Source organism: Palaemon carinicauda, chromosome 21 (assembly GCF_036898095.1).
Source record: "Palaemon carinicauda isolate YSFRI2023 chromosome 21, ASM3689809v2, whole genome shotgun sequence".
In the NCBI taxonomy this organism is placed as follows: Eukaryota; Metazoa; Arthropoda; class Malacostraca; order Decapoda; family Palaemonidae; genus Palaemon; species Palaemon carinicauda.
This window is the reverse complement of record NC_090745.1, coordinates 76806299-76823589: the sequence shown is the minus strand read 5'-3', so window position 1 is coordinate 76823589 and position 17291 is coordinate 76806299. Positions and strand designations below refer to the sequence as shown.

Genomic DNA, 17291 nt, shown 5'->3' with positions numbered 1-17291 from the left:
TCATTTTTCAAAGTAGCCTTTAATTATTAATATTACCCTTATTCGTCTTCCGTCATTATCCCTGACATGGACCGTGATCCTTGTTGACTGATTAAACTGATTAAAAAACCTCCTCGTAATCCTTTAACCGCTCATTTCTTAATACTTCCTTTCCTCTTTTTCATATATATTATTTTCTCCTTCATAAGATTACTGTGCGCATATTTCAATGGAGGGGTCATTGGTATTTACTTGTCTGAATTTCCATATTACCTGTACACTGTCTGCGTTTGTAATTTTTGGTTTTTTGGATAGCAACTTTGATCGTACAATATTACAGTTTCTTCAATTAAACACATAATTCATGGGTTAACTGACGAGTCGTATTGATGCAATACTCAGCCTTGTTCTATTGAATAAATATGCTAATTATCTAGTATCTTTCTTGGATACTTTAGTAATCATATATTCTACACCACACCGGTTAGTGTGTATAAGGTTTCCACGTTTCTGGGTTTTACAACCTTTGTCAGACGTAACGTCAATGCATAAGGAAAACATCCTAAGATGGTTTGATTGACTGGAGATTATAGTTATATCATAGTCTTCAGTATCAAATAATCAGGTTAATATCGCCTGTGAGGTTACATCTTAACACTAATGTTAGCTTGCCATTCATTACGTTGCACACGCTCACAAAGATACTCAGCCGCACTCTTCCAGTAGATTTTTATTCAGAAACAATGTTTTATTCTTTCGATATATAATCTGGAATAAGGAGTATTCTCTTTATAGCGTCATCATACATCAACATCATCATCACCATCTTCCCTCCCACGCCTATTGACGCAAAGGGCCTCGGAAAGGTTTCACCAGTCGTCTCTGTCCTGAGCTTTTAAATCAATACTTCTCCATTAATCATCTACTACCTCACGCTTGATAGTCCTCAGTCATGTAGGCTTGGGTCTTTTAACTCTTTTAGTGCATTGTGGAACCCAGTTGAAAATTTGTTGAACTAATCTCTCTTGGGGAGTGCGGAGAGCATGTGGAAACAGTCTCCATCTACCCCTCACCATGATCCCATCCACATTTGGCACTCAAGTAATATCTCTTATAGTTTAATTTCTAATCCTGTCCTGCCATTTAAAACAAAATCTGTTTGAGATTGTTTGATTATTATACCACGATTCGTGTCCATATATAAACACCGATCTCACTAAACAGATATATAGCCTGATTTTTATATGACATTTCAGGTGATTTGATTTCCAAATTTTACGTAACCTGGCAATTGTCTGATTTGCTTTTTCCATCTTTCATCGAACTCAAATTCAATGAGATCATCGTTGCTAAATATTGAATCGATTCTACTTCAGAATCCTTTCTCCTTCCAATGATATGTCCTCTTCCATTGCATATTCCGTTCTCATCATCTCTGTTTTCTTCAATTCATCTTCAGTCCTACCTCATATGATATTTCATGCATTCAGATGAGAATAAAAGAAAATAACTGCCTGGGAAAAAGCTAAAGATTTAATGATAGATAATTGGAAGTAAAGATGGAAGCTAGAATGTAAATTAAATTACAAAAGCATGAAACAACGGAGAATATATTTTGTGTAAGTTATAAGAACCAATAATGAATAATTCTCATATATTGGTTGCAATAATAAACTGAAAAAAAGTAAAAACTCTCGTATCTGGTGTCTTATCTCATGAAGTCACACATATAAGTAGGAAACTGTGTAGATATGATGGAAAGAAAGCAAACGTACCTCACCTCATCTTCCAGGTCATCTATCATTTGCGTGTAAGGGGCTAATGTTTCCATAAGAGATATTTCTCAACAGCTTCGAAGCGATGGCACAACCGTAGCCTATACTGTATACGGTAGATAGACAAGGGGGAAGTGCTAGAGAGAGAAAAAAAGCATGAGCATTGAAGTCTATAAGATTGGTAAACCAATAAACATAAGGTGTGCTTTATCATGGTAAGACATTGACAAGATTCGTGCTATTCTTAATTTATTAGACCTACATACATCGTTTGTGCAACTTTGATAAAAAATTATGTAATGAAAAAATAAACATTTGATAATGAAGTCTGGTCTAAGTATTTTTCCTAAGATCGATTTAACAGAGAGGTATACGCAGCATTATTATGTATCATTGATGGCTAATGATAGGGCCAAGTGAATAATTTAGATGTAAGTTTGTTATATTTTACTGAATACCCTAAATCAGTATAAACTCATCTATATAATTAATTTGCTTCTCTTTCTCGTTCTTTATCAGCTGTTATCCATCGTCTCTGTTCCCTTGTTTAGATATGCATTTTTCTTTGATCTCTCTTCTTACTTCAAATCCTTAATTGGAATTGTTTGAGAGCTCTGTAAATAATTAAAGACAGAATCCTTAGGATGTCAAGAGTTTACGATCATTATTTTATTTTATATGCCATTTACACTACATCACGATGTAGCTTTCAAAACATTATTGATTTAATTATAACATTTAGCAATTAGTTACAAAAAAAAAAAAAAAAAAAAAAAAAAAAAAAAAAAAAAAAAAAAAAACAGGAGTGACTATGAAGGCATTGGGGTTAATGGTTGTCATACTTAGATATCCTGGCGATTGTTCGTTTCTTTCATTACATTAAGTGACGGACTGCTATAGGGAAGAGCAAGTGTTTCACAAAAAAATTATAAATAATAAGATTCCTCCTTGTGGGAAGCAATACGAGAGACATTCATTCGTTTTTATGCTCTCTCTTCCTCTCTCTTTATCTATCTCCGTTTCTCTGAGAGAGAGAGAGAGAGAGAGAGAGAGAGAGAGAGAGAGAGAGAGAGAGAGAGAGAGAGAGAGAAAACTGTCTATATGCATTCCGATGAATATGTCAAGAGGTAAAGCTATAGTAATGATCTGTTGTCTTAAATGTCTGAACTAAAGTGTCCTTTATGCAATTGGCTTTGGTGATTTTTTATGCTAAATACGAATCTAGTTGTTGCACCGTTTAAATTTCAATGTTCCTTCTTTTGGGAAAATGACTCTATTAAATTCCTGGATAACCGGATTAACTCAACATCCTTGATAAACACATTTTGATGCTCTCTGATGACACTGACACAACTAGTTTATTTCTGTAGATTTTCGAAGTGCCTGAAAGAGGCATGAATCAGTTATAAGCTCATTAATAGCTACATTTAATGAGCGAGTAATACAGGTGTTTATATTTCACTAAAGGGAAACATTAAAGGTTTCATTTGCATGTATATCCAAAAGCTTTTGTCAATAAGGTTGACATCGGCATAAAAGTTGATGATATGATGACGGTAATGAAGATAAAGTTCGAATTAGCGTGTGCTACATTCAACGGATGGTGTCGTTATGTTTAAGGTTATAAAAGATTCCAATGGTGGTTACTATGCACACTGCATGGTAGAAATAGAGAGATAACATTATTCCTTATTTTAATGTGCATGACCTTTTGGACGTGCTTTAAATGGCCACTTCCATTGCCAAAGATGATATACATGTGAAAGGGAGCGATCTGACCTTAAGAATTGTACTACTGGCTGGTCATCTTCTAGGAGATATTCATGTTTTAGTCTACCAATGGTGTTCCAGTCGGTTGAGAAGGAAAGCTTCTGGAGTACAGTACGGCAGATTGTAAGCTGTGGCCTGCAAGTATTGGCGCACATTTAAATGTGTTGGGGTGTGTACGTTTTTGTATGTGCTATTTGCTGAGGGCTTGTAAATCTGATTGCAAGGGGTATATTTCCCCACAACATCTTATAGGTACTAGAGATTACCGTAAGAAGTTGCAGACAAAAAAATATCCTCCAGCGGTAACCAACGGGATACCATATATCTTATCTGCTGCTTAGACCTACACAGTGGGTCAAGAGGATTGATCATCAAACAGAGGAGGACCCAGAGAATTGTTGACACCAACAGGAGTCGGTATAGCGGGACTTCAAAGTTTCTTGAGGCTATAATGGAAATGTTCTACCATATTGTACACTGCAAGGTTATAAGCAGTAGCCTGATGAAGTGTGATGCAAAAATCTCCTAATGATGTCTACAATTGAGAGGTGAAAATGGTACTCCTGTTGGAATTGCTATGCTCTGTAATACTGAATCATGCTATGCATCCAGAATGTAAGAGAGCAATATATCAGGCAGATGTTGCATCTTGCATGTGAATGGTTCAGGCTAACGGCTAGAGTGATCTATGATTGTGCAAAAGTAGCGGTGTCTTTGTCATGTGGGTAGGGGGCCTATCATCCTATCATGTCAACATGAATGTGGACGAAAAGATGCAAAGGTTGATGAAAAGGGCCCACACCAGAATCCACATGACAATGCATGGATTACTGGCATGGGTTCAATTTGGCACCTTTACTAATGTTATGTCATATGAACTTCAAGTTCTGTAGCTACTCGGTAGATTGGAACAAACGTTGAGAGAGGGAATGGATTAATTGAAACTCCTATAGCCCCATGTATAAAGTTATCCACCGGCATGGGCTACCAGTATTAACTTAAAAGAAGAGGCCTGCATTGGAGTTATCGAGGAAGACGTTTTCTCATCTGGCTGCGATGAATACTACTCCAAGAGGTATGATTCGAAGGCATCGTACTGTATGGGAGCATTCCTTTGATCATCAAGCCAACTATTGCTAGGAATTGTGCCGCAAATGTCCTCTGGTATGCATCTGTAGCAGGTCACACCCCTGATACAGAAATGAAACTTGTCATTCTAAAACCAAACAAACGCATCTCTTTTGACAGTTTCACAGCGGCAGTGTACACAGATATGTCAGGGTCTGTGCTGGACATTGTAAAAGGATACGGAAAAAAGGTGAACTGGGAGGCAGACTGGGTGTTTAAGGCACTCATGTGGTCACCAATGTACCGGAATGAGGTATGAATTAATAATGAGCTCCAGAATACTTGAGTTTATTCAGGGAACAATATTAGTATTTATATGCTTCCGAAGGACATAAGTAGCCTTTTATATAACGGTGAAAATTACATGTGTATATTTTACGGTTTTGTAAATATGGTTAACATTTGTATAAAAACGTAACATTAAACCAATGGTAAAGAAAATAAAGTTGAAATTACATTCAATGGATTTTGACTTTAAAGTTTATTAGAGCCTGATGGAGCATACTGTAGGGGCTACACTTCGTAGATGAAACATAGAGAGCATATTTCTTTATATGTTTGTTACTTGTTGCACCTACATTACAAATTATACATCATATGTGCTCTGACACTCTTTTGTGTGTAGAGCAGACAATTTGATCCCAGTATCTATCAAGACAGCACAAAAACAAGTGAAATTTCCTCAGAGGTCTGGTATACATGGATAGTAAAATCTTTCAGGGGTGAGGTTTCCATAATTTTTATTCATATTATCTTTATCAAAATCATCATTAACACTCATTATCATCAGCATCATCACCATTATTATTATTAATGTTGTCACTGTTATAATCATCATCATAAACAAAAGGTATATGTATCGAGAAAAGAAAGAAAAACGGAGAAATTCGTTTGGTGCTAGTGCCAAGTACAATATCAAATTAAGTTTCTCACTTTTTATTTTGTATATTTATATATATATATATATATATATATATATATATATATATATGTATATATATATATATATATATACATATATATATATATATATATATGTATATATATATGCATATATATATATGTGTATATATATATATATATATATATATATATATATATATACAAATATATATATATATATATATATATATATATATATATATATATATATATATATATATATAATCTTACGAATATTATATTTATGTATTTCATTTATGTATTTAAGAGGTCAATAGCCAGCTCGTAATGACGTGGGTCTCACTCCTGTAGGAATAAGTAAATATACGTAAATTGCATAAGACTTTCGTCATTCATTTAATTATATTTTCATTCAGTTCAGTACATGTGAATTTACGTTATTTTTAAGAATTAACTTTTTAAACCACGTACTTTTGTTATGAACTCTTATGTAAACTCATTTAGGTATGCTGTATGATACACACGAGCTATGAACACGAGGGATTACGTCATTTCTTATGTTACCACGTGATTAGAAAAGACGAGGCAATTTCAGGATAAAGTTATTCTTTTTTTTATTGTCACGAGAAGAAGGTAGGCGGGGTTAGTTTAAAGAGAGTTGCCTCGCAAGCAAGGTTAGTACCTCTTCTTCAAATTACTATGTTGGCAACCTTATGACGCTAGAGCCATGCCCCCCACGCTACAAGAATGATTTACTAGAAATTTCTAGACAAATTTAGTCAAAATATATAGATCCTAGGAATGCTAAGCAGCAGAAGAGACCTAGCCTATACCTTTGAAAGAGCCAACGTCCACCAGCCCTCTCTCCTCTCAAGTGTGTGTTTTCTCACACGTGAAAAGTGATTTCTGCCCAACATGTATTGTGTATAGTGTTGTTCAAACGTTGGTGAAATTATTGGATTTATAATTCAAGTGTAGTGTGTTAATGTAAGTACATTTTTAACATAAATGTTTGTAATTGGCCATGTGAGATTTAGGTTAAACAGTGAATTTTTTTTTTTTAATTTTTGCTTAACTGTTCTGTAACCTAGTGTGAATCCAAAAGACATAAGTGTAACAGTTACATATATGTAAATTTTCTTATTAGTGTTCATTTATATTGCCGTCTGGGAGTTGCGTAATATTCTTAGAGCTCGGGTATTTTTACAGTATAACAGATTTATATTAAAATGAGCAGTTGAGTTTGGAGCTCTGGAGTTTACACAATTCTCCATGCAGGTACAGACGTGTAATTTTTTATAGAAACATGAGCTTGCCATTCTCTCCTGCAAAGGCTGCTCACCAGGACAAAACTTAATCTGTCTAAATCTGTCAATGTCCACCTAGTAGCGGCCAACGGATCTGCAATCTCAACCCATGGTTAAGAGAGCTTCACATTATTGTTTGGAAGCGTCAATTATCACTGGAGATTTTTCGTAGCTGATATCACATGTATCGATGAGAATTTCCACTCACATTAACATCTCCTGTTTGATGTTATTCACTGACAGTTGGTCAACGCTGAATCATACTCACCAACACCTCTCCAGCCACCAACCTCTGATCTCGCTTTTCATATCAGCGCACCCACAGATGCCTACTCCCCCGTTCTCACGTCGTCCAGAACTTCATGAAACGCCCTCGGTTTCCCCCAATCATGGTATTTATCACCATATCAAAACGATGGGGCCACCAGGATTCTCTAGATTAAGGCGACTGGCAACAGATGACTTAGCAGCCATTAAACAATCATTTGCTGAAATAGAAGAAATGGTTTTTTGCTAAAAGGCCTTAAGTCTGTGGCCATCACCCTTACACATCGTCCTGAAGAAAGATGGCTCTCTGATTTTGTGTGGGGATTACAGGCGCCTGAACATGCAGACAGAACCCGATCACGGCCCCGTCTCAAACATCGCCGACGTGACCCCCTACTTTCCGCGGTCGACCTCCTATAGATACTCAGAAGACATCCCTAAGACCGCCATCACCACCCACTTTAGTACATACATTAATTCCTCCAGTTTTGGTATTTGTCATGGTTGGGCCACTTTTCAACATGTCATGGACGGCATCTTTCCTTCCGTGTATGTTACAGGGACGACATACTTCTGTATATATACATTTGGAATTCTCCATGTCCATTCTATATGTTTACTTTTTATGAAAAATGTGATAATGATTTTTAGATTATAATCTCCTTTGTCTCCTTTGTCAATTCTTGTGCTTACTCCAGAATTGCTACAGATGATTCTTCTCTCTTCTTATGACTTTATTTAGATAGAAGCCACCAACAAAAAATTAAAATAGTCTTATGTTCTTTCCAAATATCCCCAGAACGCCATAAAATTTTATCTTTCTTCCTTTGTATTAGATGATTTTGGTGCATACTTTTAACTTAGTTCGATAATCAATCCTGCAATTCTAGCACTTATACTATAGGATTCTCCCATGTGGCCTACACGAATCTTATTACAAAGAAAATCCCCTCTATTTACTTAGTTCTTTTCATATCCTCTAAAGCAAAAGATATGGATCTCCTTTAACTGTATATAAGATTCTCCAGTTTTTTTAATTTCAGTCAATCCTATTATATCTCATTTTATTTACTTCAAGATCTTTCCCAGACAAGGTCCTAACATTGTACGTTGCGGGGTCCAGTTTGAAAAAGTGGCCTTTTCTGGTCTACATATGTATATATATATATATATATATATATATATATATATATATATATATATATATATATATATATATATATATATATATATATATATATATATATATATATATAGTTTTGTAAACAGAAAGTCATTTTAAAAATAATAACTTTTATGACCAATGCAGTATTATTAAGTTTATTCTGTGGAATATTTCTCTGTTTTTGAGGGTTAATCTTAATACCTTATCACTATAGTTTAAAACCAAAGACAGATAACATAATTATCAATTGAAAATTAGATAAACACCTTCTTTAACCTAGAAATTAGAAGAAATGAAAGAATACAAAAGCCGTTGAAATTGAATATAAAATTGGAACTGAAAAACATATGATAGACAAAAATGAATAGTAAAAGTATATTAGGCTTAGAAAACTGATAGCCCTTACTTGATCAATATTGGATTGAGTTTATAGCAAATAAATAACATCGCTAGTACTTGTCTGGTAAATTTATCAAGTAAGCCTACTGGTATTTTATGATAGTCATTTGTACAAACTGTAATTGGTCACATAAAAAAAAATCTTCCCCCAAAATTATTTTGCTGTTACAATCTGCTGTCAGAAGCCAGGAAATCGCCTCTAATGGTATTTCCTCTCAAAAAAATTTCTTAGTGGGGCCAAAGACCCCCACCATCAGTGAAATTTAAAATTTTAGCCCAATCACCCTCCCTAAAAAAACGCTCCTACACTCTGTTGCAGTACATATTTGTTGTTAGGCTGTCTCATCATGTCTTTCACTTATGATTATATCAATATATTTTTTTTTCTTTTCGCAGGAATATTGTGGAGAGTAATGCCTTTCCAGATGAACTGGAATCAGTGACCAAGGTATTCTTCAAATTTAGAAATTCAGAGAGAACGTGTGAGCTTCACGTTATAAGCTTCGTTTGCATACTGTATTATAATAAGACGTTTTATTCAGTATGAGTCGACTTCATACAAAGGTTATTTCTTGGTTATTTTTTACTGATAAGTTTTTGAGAATAAAGAACGTCCTCTACCGTAATAAAAGGTAAATGACTGTCTATTGTTCAAGCCTAAAGCATGCGAAAACTACTCTCTCTCTCTCTCTCTCTCTCTCTCTCTCTCTCTCTCTCTCAACCTTGAATTATGGGTTGTCAAGACTTGCAGTATATCTCAACCTTGAATTATGGGTTGTCAGCACTTGCAACACACACACACATACACACGCACACACACACACACACTTATATATATATATATATATATATATATATATATATATATATATATATATATATATATATATATATATATATATATATATACATACATATAGGCTTTGCAAATAATTACAAAAAGCTTATTATTCACATTCCTTTTATTTGAACATAAATCATGCTGTAATAGAGTATGTCCTAATCATATCTTATGCTTTGATTGAAAGGCTATATAACCTAGAAAATATTTACTAGATAATATTCTGTCTATCGGATATTTACAACTTGTATTTTCAAATAGGAGAGAAATATTCTCAACGTTCAATGCACCAATACCGTCTCAATTAATGGCGGTCTTTTCAAGAAATGCATAGCTGTGTATTGAGTGATTGTCATGGTCATACCAACCACAAGTTACCTTGTCTATGTTGTAGTCATGATTAAAACAATATGACTACATCAACTAAATGGGTAGCGATTAAACTTATAATTTTGAAAGGTAAACAAGTAATTGTCGTGTTTTTATTTGCCGAAATGTTAACAGATTTCCGGTAATTTTCTATTTTTTTTACAGAAATGTATGCTATCCTCAAATGATATTCAAGTCTCAATATACCAATCTAAAGGTACATAAACACACACAGACACGGACACACACGTATAAAAATTTTGATTGGTGATCTCCTTGATAAAGTTGGAAGGAATATTCAAGTTATAGAGAATGTGATTGGTGTGGAGGATCTTGACGAAATTGCAAATGAAAATGGAGCACATTTCATAAGTTTTTGTTCAACAATGAATCCTTGACAGAAATACACTCATATATATATATATATATATATATATATATATATATATATATATATATATATATATATATATATATACATATATATATATATATATATATATATATATATATATATATATATATATATATATTATAGCCACGAAAGGAAAAATGAAAAAGACTTGATTGGGGTTAGTACTTTCATCCACTCAGGACATTATCAAACTCAGCAATGAGAATACATATACAAAGACATCGTATTTATACAGGAGAAGGGGATCCAACAGTTGTCAGTTTCTTAATAATTCCGGAGAAGTCAGATTTTAGATAAAAGGATAATACTGGATTAACGGAAAACAGACCTGGGCTGTTTTCCGTTAATCCAGTATTATCCTTTTATCTAAAATCTGACTTCTCCGGAATTATTAAGAAACTGACAGCTGTTGGATACCTTCTCCTGTATAAATACGATGTCTTTGTATATGTATTCTCATTGCTGAGTTTGATAATGTCCTGAGTGGATGAAAGTACTAACTCCAATCAAGTCTTTTTCATTTTTCCTTTCGTGGCTATAATACATTTTATATTCATCACGTGTCAGCTTTCGTGATTTCCACACATATATATGTATATATATATACATATGTGTGTGTGTGTTTGTGTATATACTTCTGTTTTTTGAAATTCATATATACACACACTTTTGCTCGAAACCATACCTTATGGTTTTCTCCCTTCGATTTAGCCATACCTGGATTACTATACAGTTGAAGTAGCCACACACCTTATACTTCAATTACTGTAAAACTATTCATTATTCTTTTTATTGTACTATGATAACTTTTACATACACTTAATATTTATTACGCTAATCTCTTGTTGACTTTGTCTGGTATATAATACCCTTATCCACATAATTATTTTATCCTTCTGTCACATTAAACGGGACTAATTCTATTGCTTCCGTAATTCTTAATAATCTTCCTTCTCCAAATATCTATTTTCAGTTTTTCATTCACAAATGGACACCTTTGCTACCACCATTCATATCGCATGTAATGGACGGGCTTGAATCTGTTTTGCACTTTTCATTTTGACAACACTGCCAGCAGTGTCTATGCTTTAATACAGAAAATAATTTGTATTAATTTTGCAGCAGGTAATTTCATAACACTCATACAACACACATGCACACAGATATATACACACCCACACACAAACGTATATATATATATATATATATATATATATATATATATATATATATATATATATATATATGTATATATATGTATATATATATATTTATATATATATATATATATATATATATATATATATATATATATATATATATATATATATATATACACACCCATATATATATACATATATATATATATATATATATATATATATATATATATATATACACCCATATATATGTATGTATATATATATATATATATATATATATATATATATATATATATATATACCCATATATATGTATATATATATTTATATATATATATATATATATATATATACCCATATATATGTATGTATGTATATATATATATATATATATATATATATATATATATATATATATATATATATATCAGTCAGTTGGTAGTGAAGTCTTGGGACAAACAGTTATAAGGAGAAAGCCATGGATATCTAATGATACTTGGGATACTATAAAAAGAAGACAAAGACAGAAATTGATTGTTGAAACATTTCGAGGAAGTAATGAAAATTACAAGGTAGAGCATGCTAAATATTCCAGTATTGACATCGAGGTCAAACGAAAAGCCAGGAATGACTGGAGAGAGTATTTAGACAGTAAAGCAGATAAGGTCGACAAAGCTATGAATTCAGGAAGTGGCTATGCTGTGAGAATTGCTCATAAAATTATTAATGAAATCTCGACTGGGGCAAAGACGAAGAAGCATAAACCTATCAAAAAGAGAGATGGCTCTGTTATAGCAACAGAAGATGAAGAAAGACATCGTTAGATGGAACACTTTAGTGAGGTTATGAAAAGGACATATGGAGAGAATAATTTAATTGATATACCTGAATCTGATGAAAACCTTTAAGGCCCATGAATGAATTCAGTGTGTTTGAAGTCGAAGCTATCCTAAAAACATTAAAGAGATGGAAAGCCCTTGGATACGATGGAATAACAGCCGAGATGATACTGGCCGAAAATGAAGTGACTCCCAGACTACTTACAAGATTATTTTGTAGAATGAGGCATGAAGAGGCCAAACCTGATTAATGGGAGTTAGGAGTGTTGATGAAAATAGTTAAAAAGGGAGACCTGACAGATTGCAATAATTACAGAGGCATAACACTTACGTCAATGCTTTAATGACCAGAGAGCCCAAATTGCATCTTTAAAACAGCTACTTTTGGGTAGTCGTGGTGAACAAGTTTAAGCTTGTTTGAAATTGATGCTTCAGCCCCTCTTGCCAAGACTGTAGCTCCTTCCAAAGACACCACAGTTATGCTCAAGTCAGAAAAGTGACAAGACGCTTCTCAGTAACGTCCACGGATCCCCCCATCCTTGACCTTCGTAATCATGGTAAGTACACAGTGACTCTGGGATTGTGAAGCCTAGTGATATGCTTACCTTTTAGTATGGGTTTCAAGGGCTGTAGTGTTACTGACTTGTCTAGTGACTATCAGAAAAAGTATAGATCCATGTGGGCTACCTCGGTCCAGTTTAGGCGGACCATGCTCATCCCATATGGGATCTATTGGACCTTAACGTTTCAACCGGGCACTTAGATTCGACGCACATAATTTTTGCAATTTTTTTTAGTGCTTGTTTTAGACATTTGTGAATAGTTTTAACCATATTTATAGAAATAACAGTGATGATGTAGAAGTGTTAGGCTTATGTGCATATAAACTATTACCTTACAAGGGATTGAATAATAGGTTTTTGTTAGGTAAAGTTGCATTTTTTTTCATTACATGATTTTAAAATTATTTTTTTTGTTTTTGCAGCTTCCTGGCCATATCTTTTGTGGGCATCGCAATGCTGCATTGGTGACTTAGGACTGTACACCATGGGTTGCCCCTAACAACGTCGAAGGAAGTGATGTCGACGTGTGCCCTTTGATTCGACAGTGATGACAACGACCCTACATACGTTCCTGACGAAGGCCTTACTCAGGAAGATGCCTTTGACCTTCCCACCTCTAGAAGTTAGTATGAGACATCCTTAGAGAGAGAGAGAGAGAGAGAGAGAGAGAGAGAGAGAGAGAGAGAGATTTGTTTAAAAATATTTTCTAAAAGTCTCATTATTACAATGGTTGCTCTTTAAATTTGTTTTCATTGTGTTGGTCTTTAAATCTTTTGTAAACAATGGGTACTTTTAAAACTTATTTGTGTACTTGCATACTCACTGGCATACACATGCACACACATGCATACTCACTGACATACACATGCACACACATGCCCATGTATGTACACACAAACAAATATGCATGCACATACACCAGCACACACGATTCATTTACTGTTTCACTAATGTTACTTTATTCTGGTTTCAGCTCGCAGGGTCAATGTTGTTGTACCTCAGGAGATGCCTGTGGAAGATGAAGGTGAAGGTGAGGTTAACCTTATGTTGATGAATGGAAGTAAGACGACATTTACATCCAGCCTCAGCCCGACTTCATTAATCCACAGCCGGACTTCTTGAGGGAACCTTACAAGTATTTCTCTCAGTTCTTCACAGCTGAATTGAGGGAACACATCGTTTACCAGTCCAACCTGTACTCAAGACAGAAGGATGTAGGCAGCAACTTCCACATGTCAGAGGAGGATTTCCTGGTTTTCCTTGGCCTCATCGTGTACATAGGCCTGGTTCCTCTCCCTAGCATCGTCGACTCCTGGGCCATGAAGACCAGAATTCCTCAGGTTGCAGACTTCATTTCCAGGAACCGCTTCAAGGCCATTCGATCAACACTTCACTTCAACGACAATGACCAGGCAGCAGGCTCCCAAGATCGGTTCTTCAAGGTGATGTCTACTTCACCAAGGTCACCAGAGAGTTCCTGAGAGTTCCCGAGACTCCTATCCATTCCATTGATGAAGTGATGATCGCCTACAAGGGCACAAGGGCTGGTAACCTTCACCAGTATGTACCCAAGAAGCCTGACAAGTGGGGCTACAAGTTGTTTTGCCGCTCCAGCATGGATGGATTTGTGCATGATATTCTTATGTACCAAGGGGAGACAACCTTTGTGAGCCACCCTACTCTGCTATCTGAAGAGGAGAAACCCATGTCTGTGACTTCCAAGTTTGTTGTCTCCCGTGTCAACACCATCAAGGACCCCAGTCACGCAGCAGTGTATGCAGACAACTACTTCACCAGTATAGGGTTGGCCAAGTACCTGAGATTGGAGTATGGATGCTGGTATGTTGGAACTGCAAGGGAAAACCGAGTTGGACATCCTCCCCTGAAGTCTGTGAAGGAGATGAGCAAGACGACGACACAAAGTAGCACACTTGATTATGTCTCTTCTGATGGCATCCTTGTTGCAAGATGGAAGGACAACGGCGTTGTGACAATCTTGTCCATTGATGTCAGTGTCGAGCCCATGGGAACAGTGGAACGTTACAACAGGGCACAGAAGAAGAAGGTTCCCATTTCTTGCCCATCGGCCATCCAGATGTACAACAACCGCATGGGTGGCATCGACAAAAGTGACATGTTGACACACCTCTACAAGACGCCCTTCAAAGCAAAGAGGTACTACATGAGGCTCTTTGCTTACCTCCTGGACCTGATCATCCGCAACGCTTGGATTTTGTATAAGAGGGAGTGCTTGGGTTTGGTGGAGAACCCAAAGCCCCTCAAGAACTTCTGACTGGATATCTCAAATTGGCTGAGAAGTTTAAAGACATGTAACTTCAAGATCACTAGGAATTCTCTTGGCACCAGGGATGTCGCTTTGCCAAAAAGGGGCCAATGGGAAGTTGTGCCAAGTGTAGAGTCACGCCAGGTTGCCACTGCCCTACACATGCCAAAGCATGTCACCATGAGGCAGACCTGCAAGTTCTGTTCTACTGCAGGCCACATCCACAGATTCCGCTGGATGTGTGAGGAGTGCAAGGTCGAAATTGTTTTGCTCTGTTCCATAAGATTTCTAAGTAATTTTTTTGCTCTTTTTCACTAGATCTTTATGTAAGTTTTATATTATGTTTCTATTTTTTTTCAATTATGAGTAAGGTTTAATATATTTTGTGCATTTTCATAGTATTTTTGTATTTTTATAGTATTTTTGTATTTATTGTATATTGAATTTTCTTGTTAAGCATATACGTGTTTCTGTTGTATATTGGAATTATAAAAAAACTGTTTTATCAATAATAATCATAGGATTTGTGGGCCAATCAACATTAGTAGAAACTTCAAAATCTGTGCCGTTAAGGTCCAATAGATCCCATATGTGATGAGCATGGTCCCCCTAAACTCGCCCAAAGTCCCCAAATAGGATACATCATTGCATGCAATTATTTCGCTAATTTGGAAAATTTTTTAAAAGTACACAGGAGTAAAAAGGTCTTGTATTTATAATACTAAAACATACTAAAAGCAATGTTTAGAGTTTCCCATAAAACCTAGGGTGGACTTTAAAGGGTTAACCGAATTTGCTTTATCGGTTTTACTGTATGATAACCTTTTTTAGGTGATACCATTTTGTAGAATACAGAAAAAAAATAGAAATTACATAAGACTCAACCTTTAAACCTTCTGTAGAGTCTCTTTTTGGGTGGCTTTATTTTGTAGAAAACTGAAAAAAATATAAAAAAAATACATAGGACTCAATCATTGAATATTTTGTAAGTTTTTGTACATTTTATCACAGGGAAAAGAAGATCATTGTATGCGGTGTGTATGGGGGCAACACTAAAGGACTCGATATTTTAGGACAAATTTCCAAATTGATATATTCCTAAATAATATCCTATGTTCATACAATCTCTATGTCGAAATTCATTGTAATTGGTTCATTATTATTGAATGCAGTTTTCGGGGTTTTGTAATTATTGGGCCCATAGACCCTCCAAGGTGGGTCTTGATCAAAATAAAATTAGCGAGGTTAGATTTCTCGATTTATAAGAAAGGGCAGCACAGTAGACTTCAACTTTTTAAAGTTGAAGTCTACTGTGCTGCCTTGCCATATTTCACTAAATTTAATCGAGTACAGTTTTAGGGGATCTATAATTATGGGCCCGTAGACCCTCAAGGTGGATCTTCATGAAAATGGAAATAGTGGTGTTAGCTTTATCGATAAAAATTACATAAGATTCGATAATCAAATACTCTGTAAGTTCCTTGTACAATTTTTCTATAGCACAACTCAGACACACATAGAGACAATCACCAGATTTATATATATATATATATATATATATATATATATATATATATATATATATATATATATATATATATATATATATATATATATATATATATATTGTTATTCATGGCAGTCATTACACCACCTTTTTTCAAACAAAGACCACACCAGCAAGAACTGGGTTGACATGCCACAAGCTTTGAGACCCTACGCAAAGTCTCACTGCCCCCTGATCATCCTATATCAGTCTACTCCCCTAAGGTCTCATTTCCAGACATCTTTACGAACCACGTGGCGGCGTTGAGATCCCAGGAGAAGGAGGAAGGCGAGATGTGAAGGATGTTGGGAGACGAGACCAAGGCTAATGACCGATAAGACATTGGTCAGAACAATTCCCCCTTCCCCTCGCCCCAATAAGGGGGCCAAGTGAGGTTAAGTCGACCCAGGAACAACTGGGTTTCTTTCTTCGCTAACCAACATCCGTGAGAGGAAGATCACCTCTCTTCGCTCTCAAGATTAAAGGAAGGCAGGACCTGTGACACGATCTCCACAAGGGAGAAAACAGAGTCCTTTTAATCAAGGTAAGGTGTCTGTATTTTGAGATCCTCATCATCC

The 17291-nt window shown here is 35.2% G+C and overlaps 1 pseudogene; it reads left to right on the top strand.

Moving 5' to 3' along the window:
- Window positions 1–16980, top strand: part of LOC137614986 (piggyBac transposable element-derived protein 3-like) — a 36700-nt pseudogene extending 19720 nt beyond the window's left edge.
- Window positions 16981–17291: the final 311 nt, after the last annotated feature.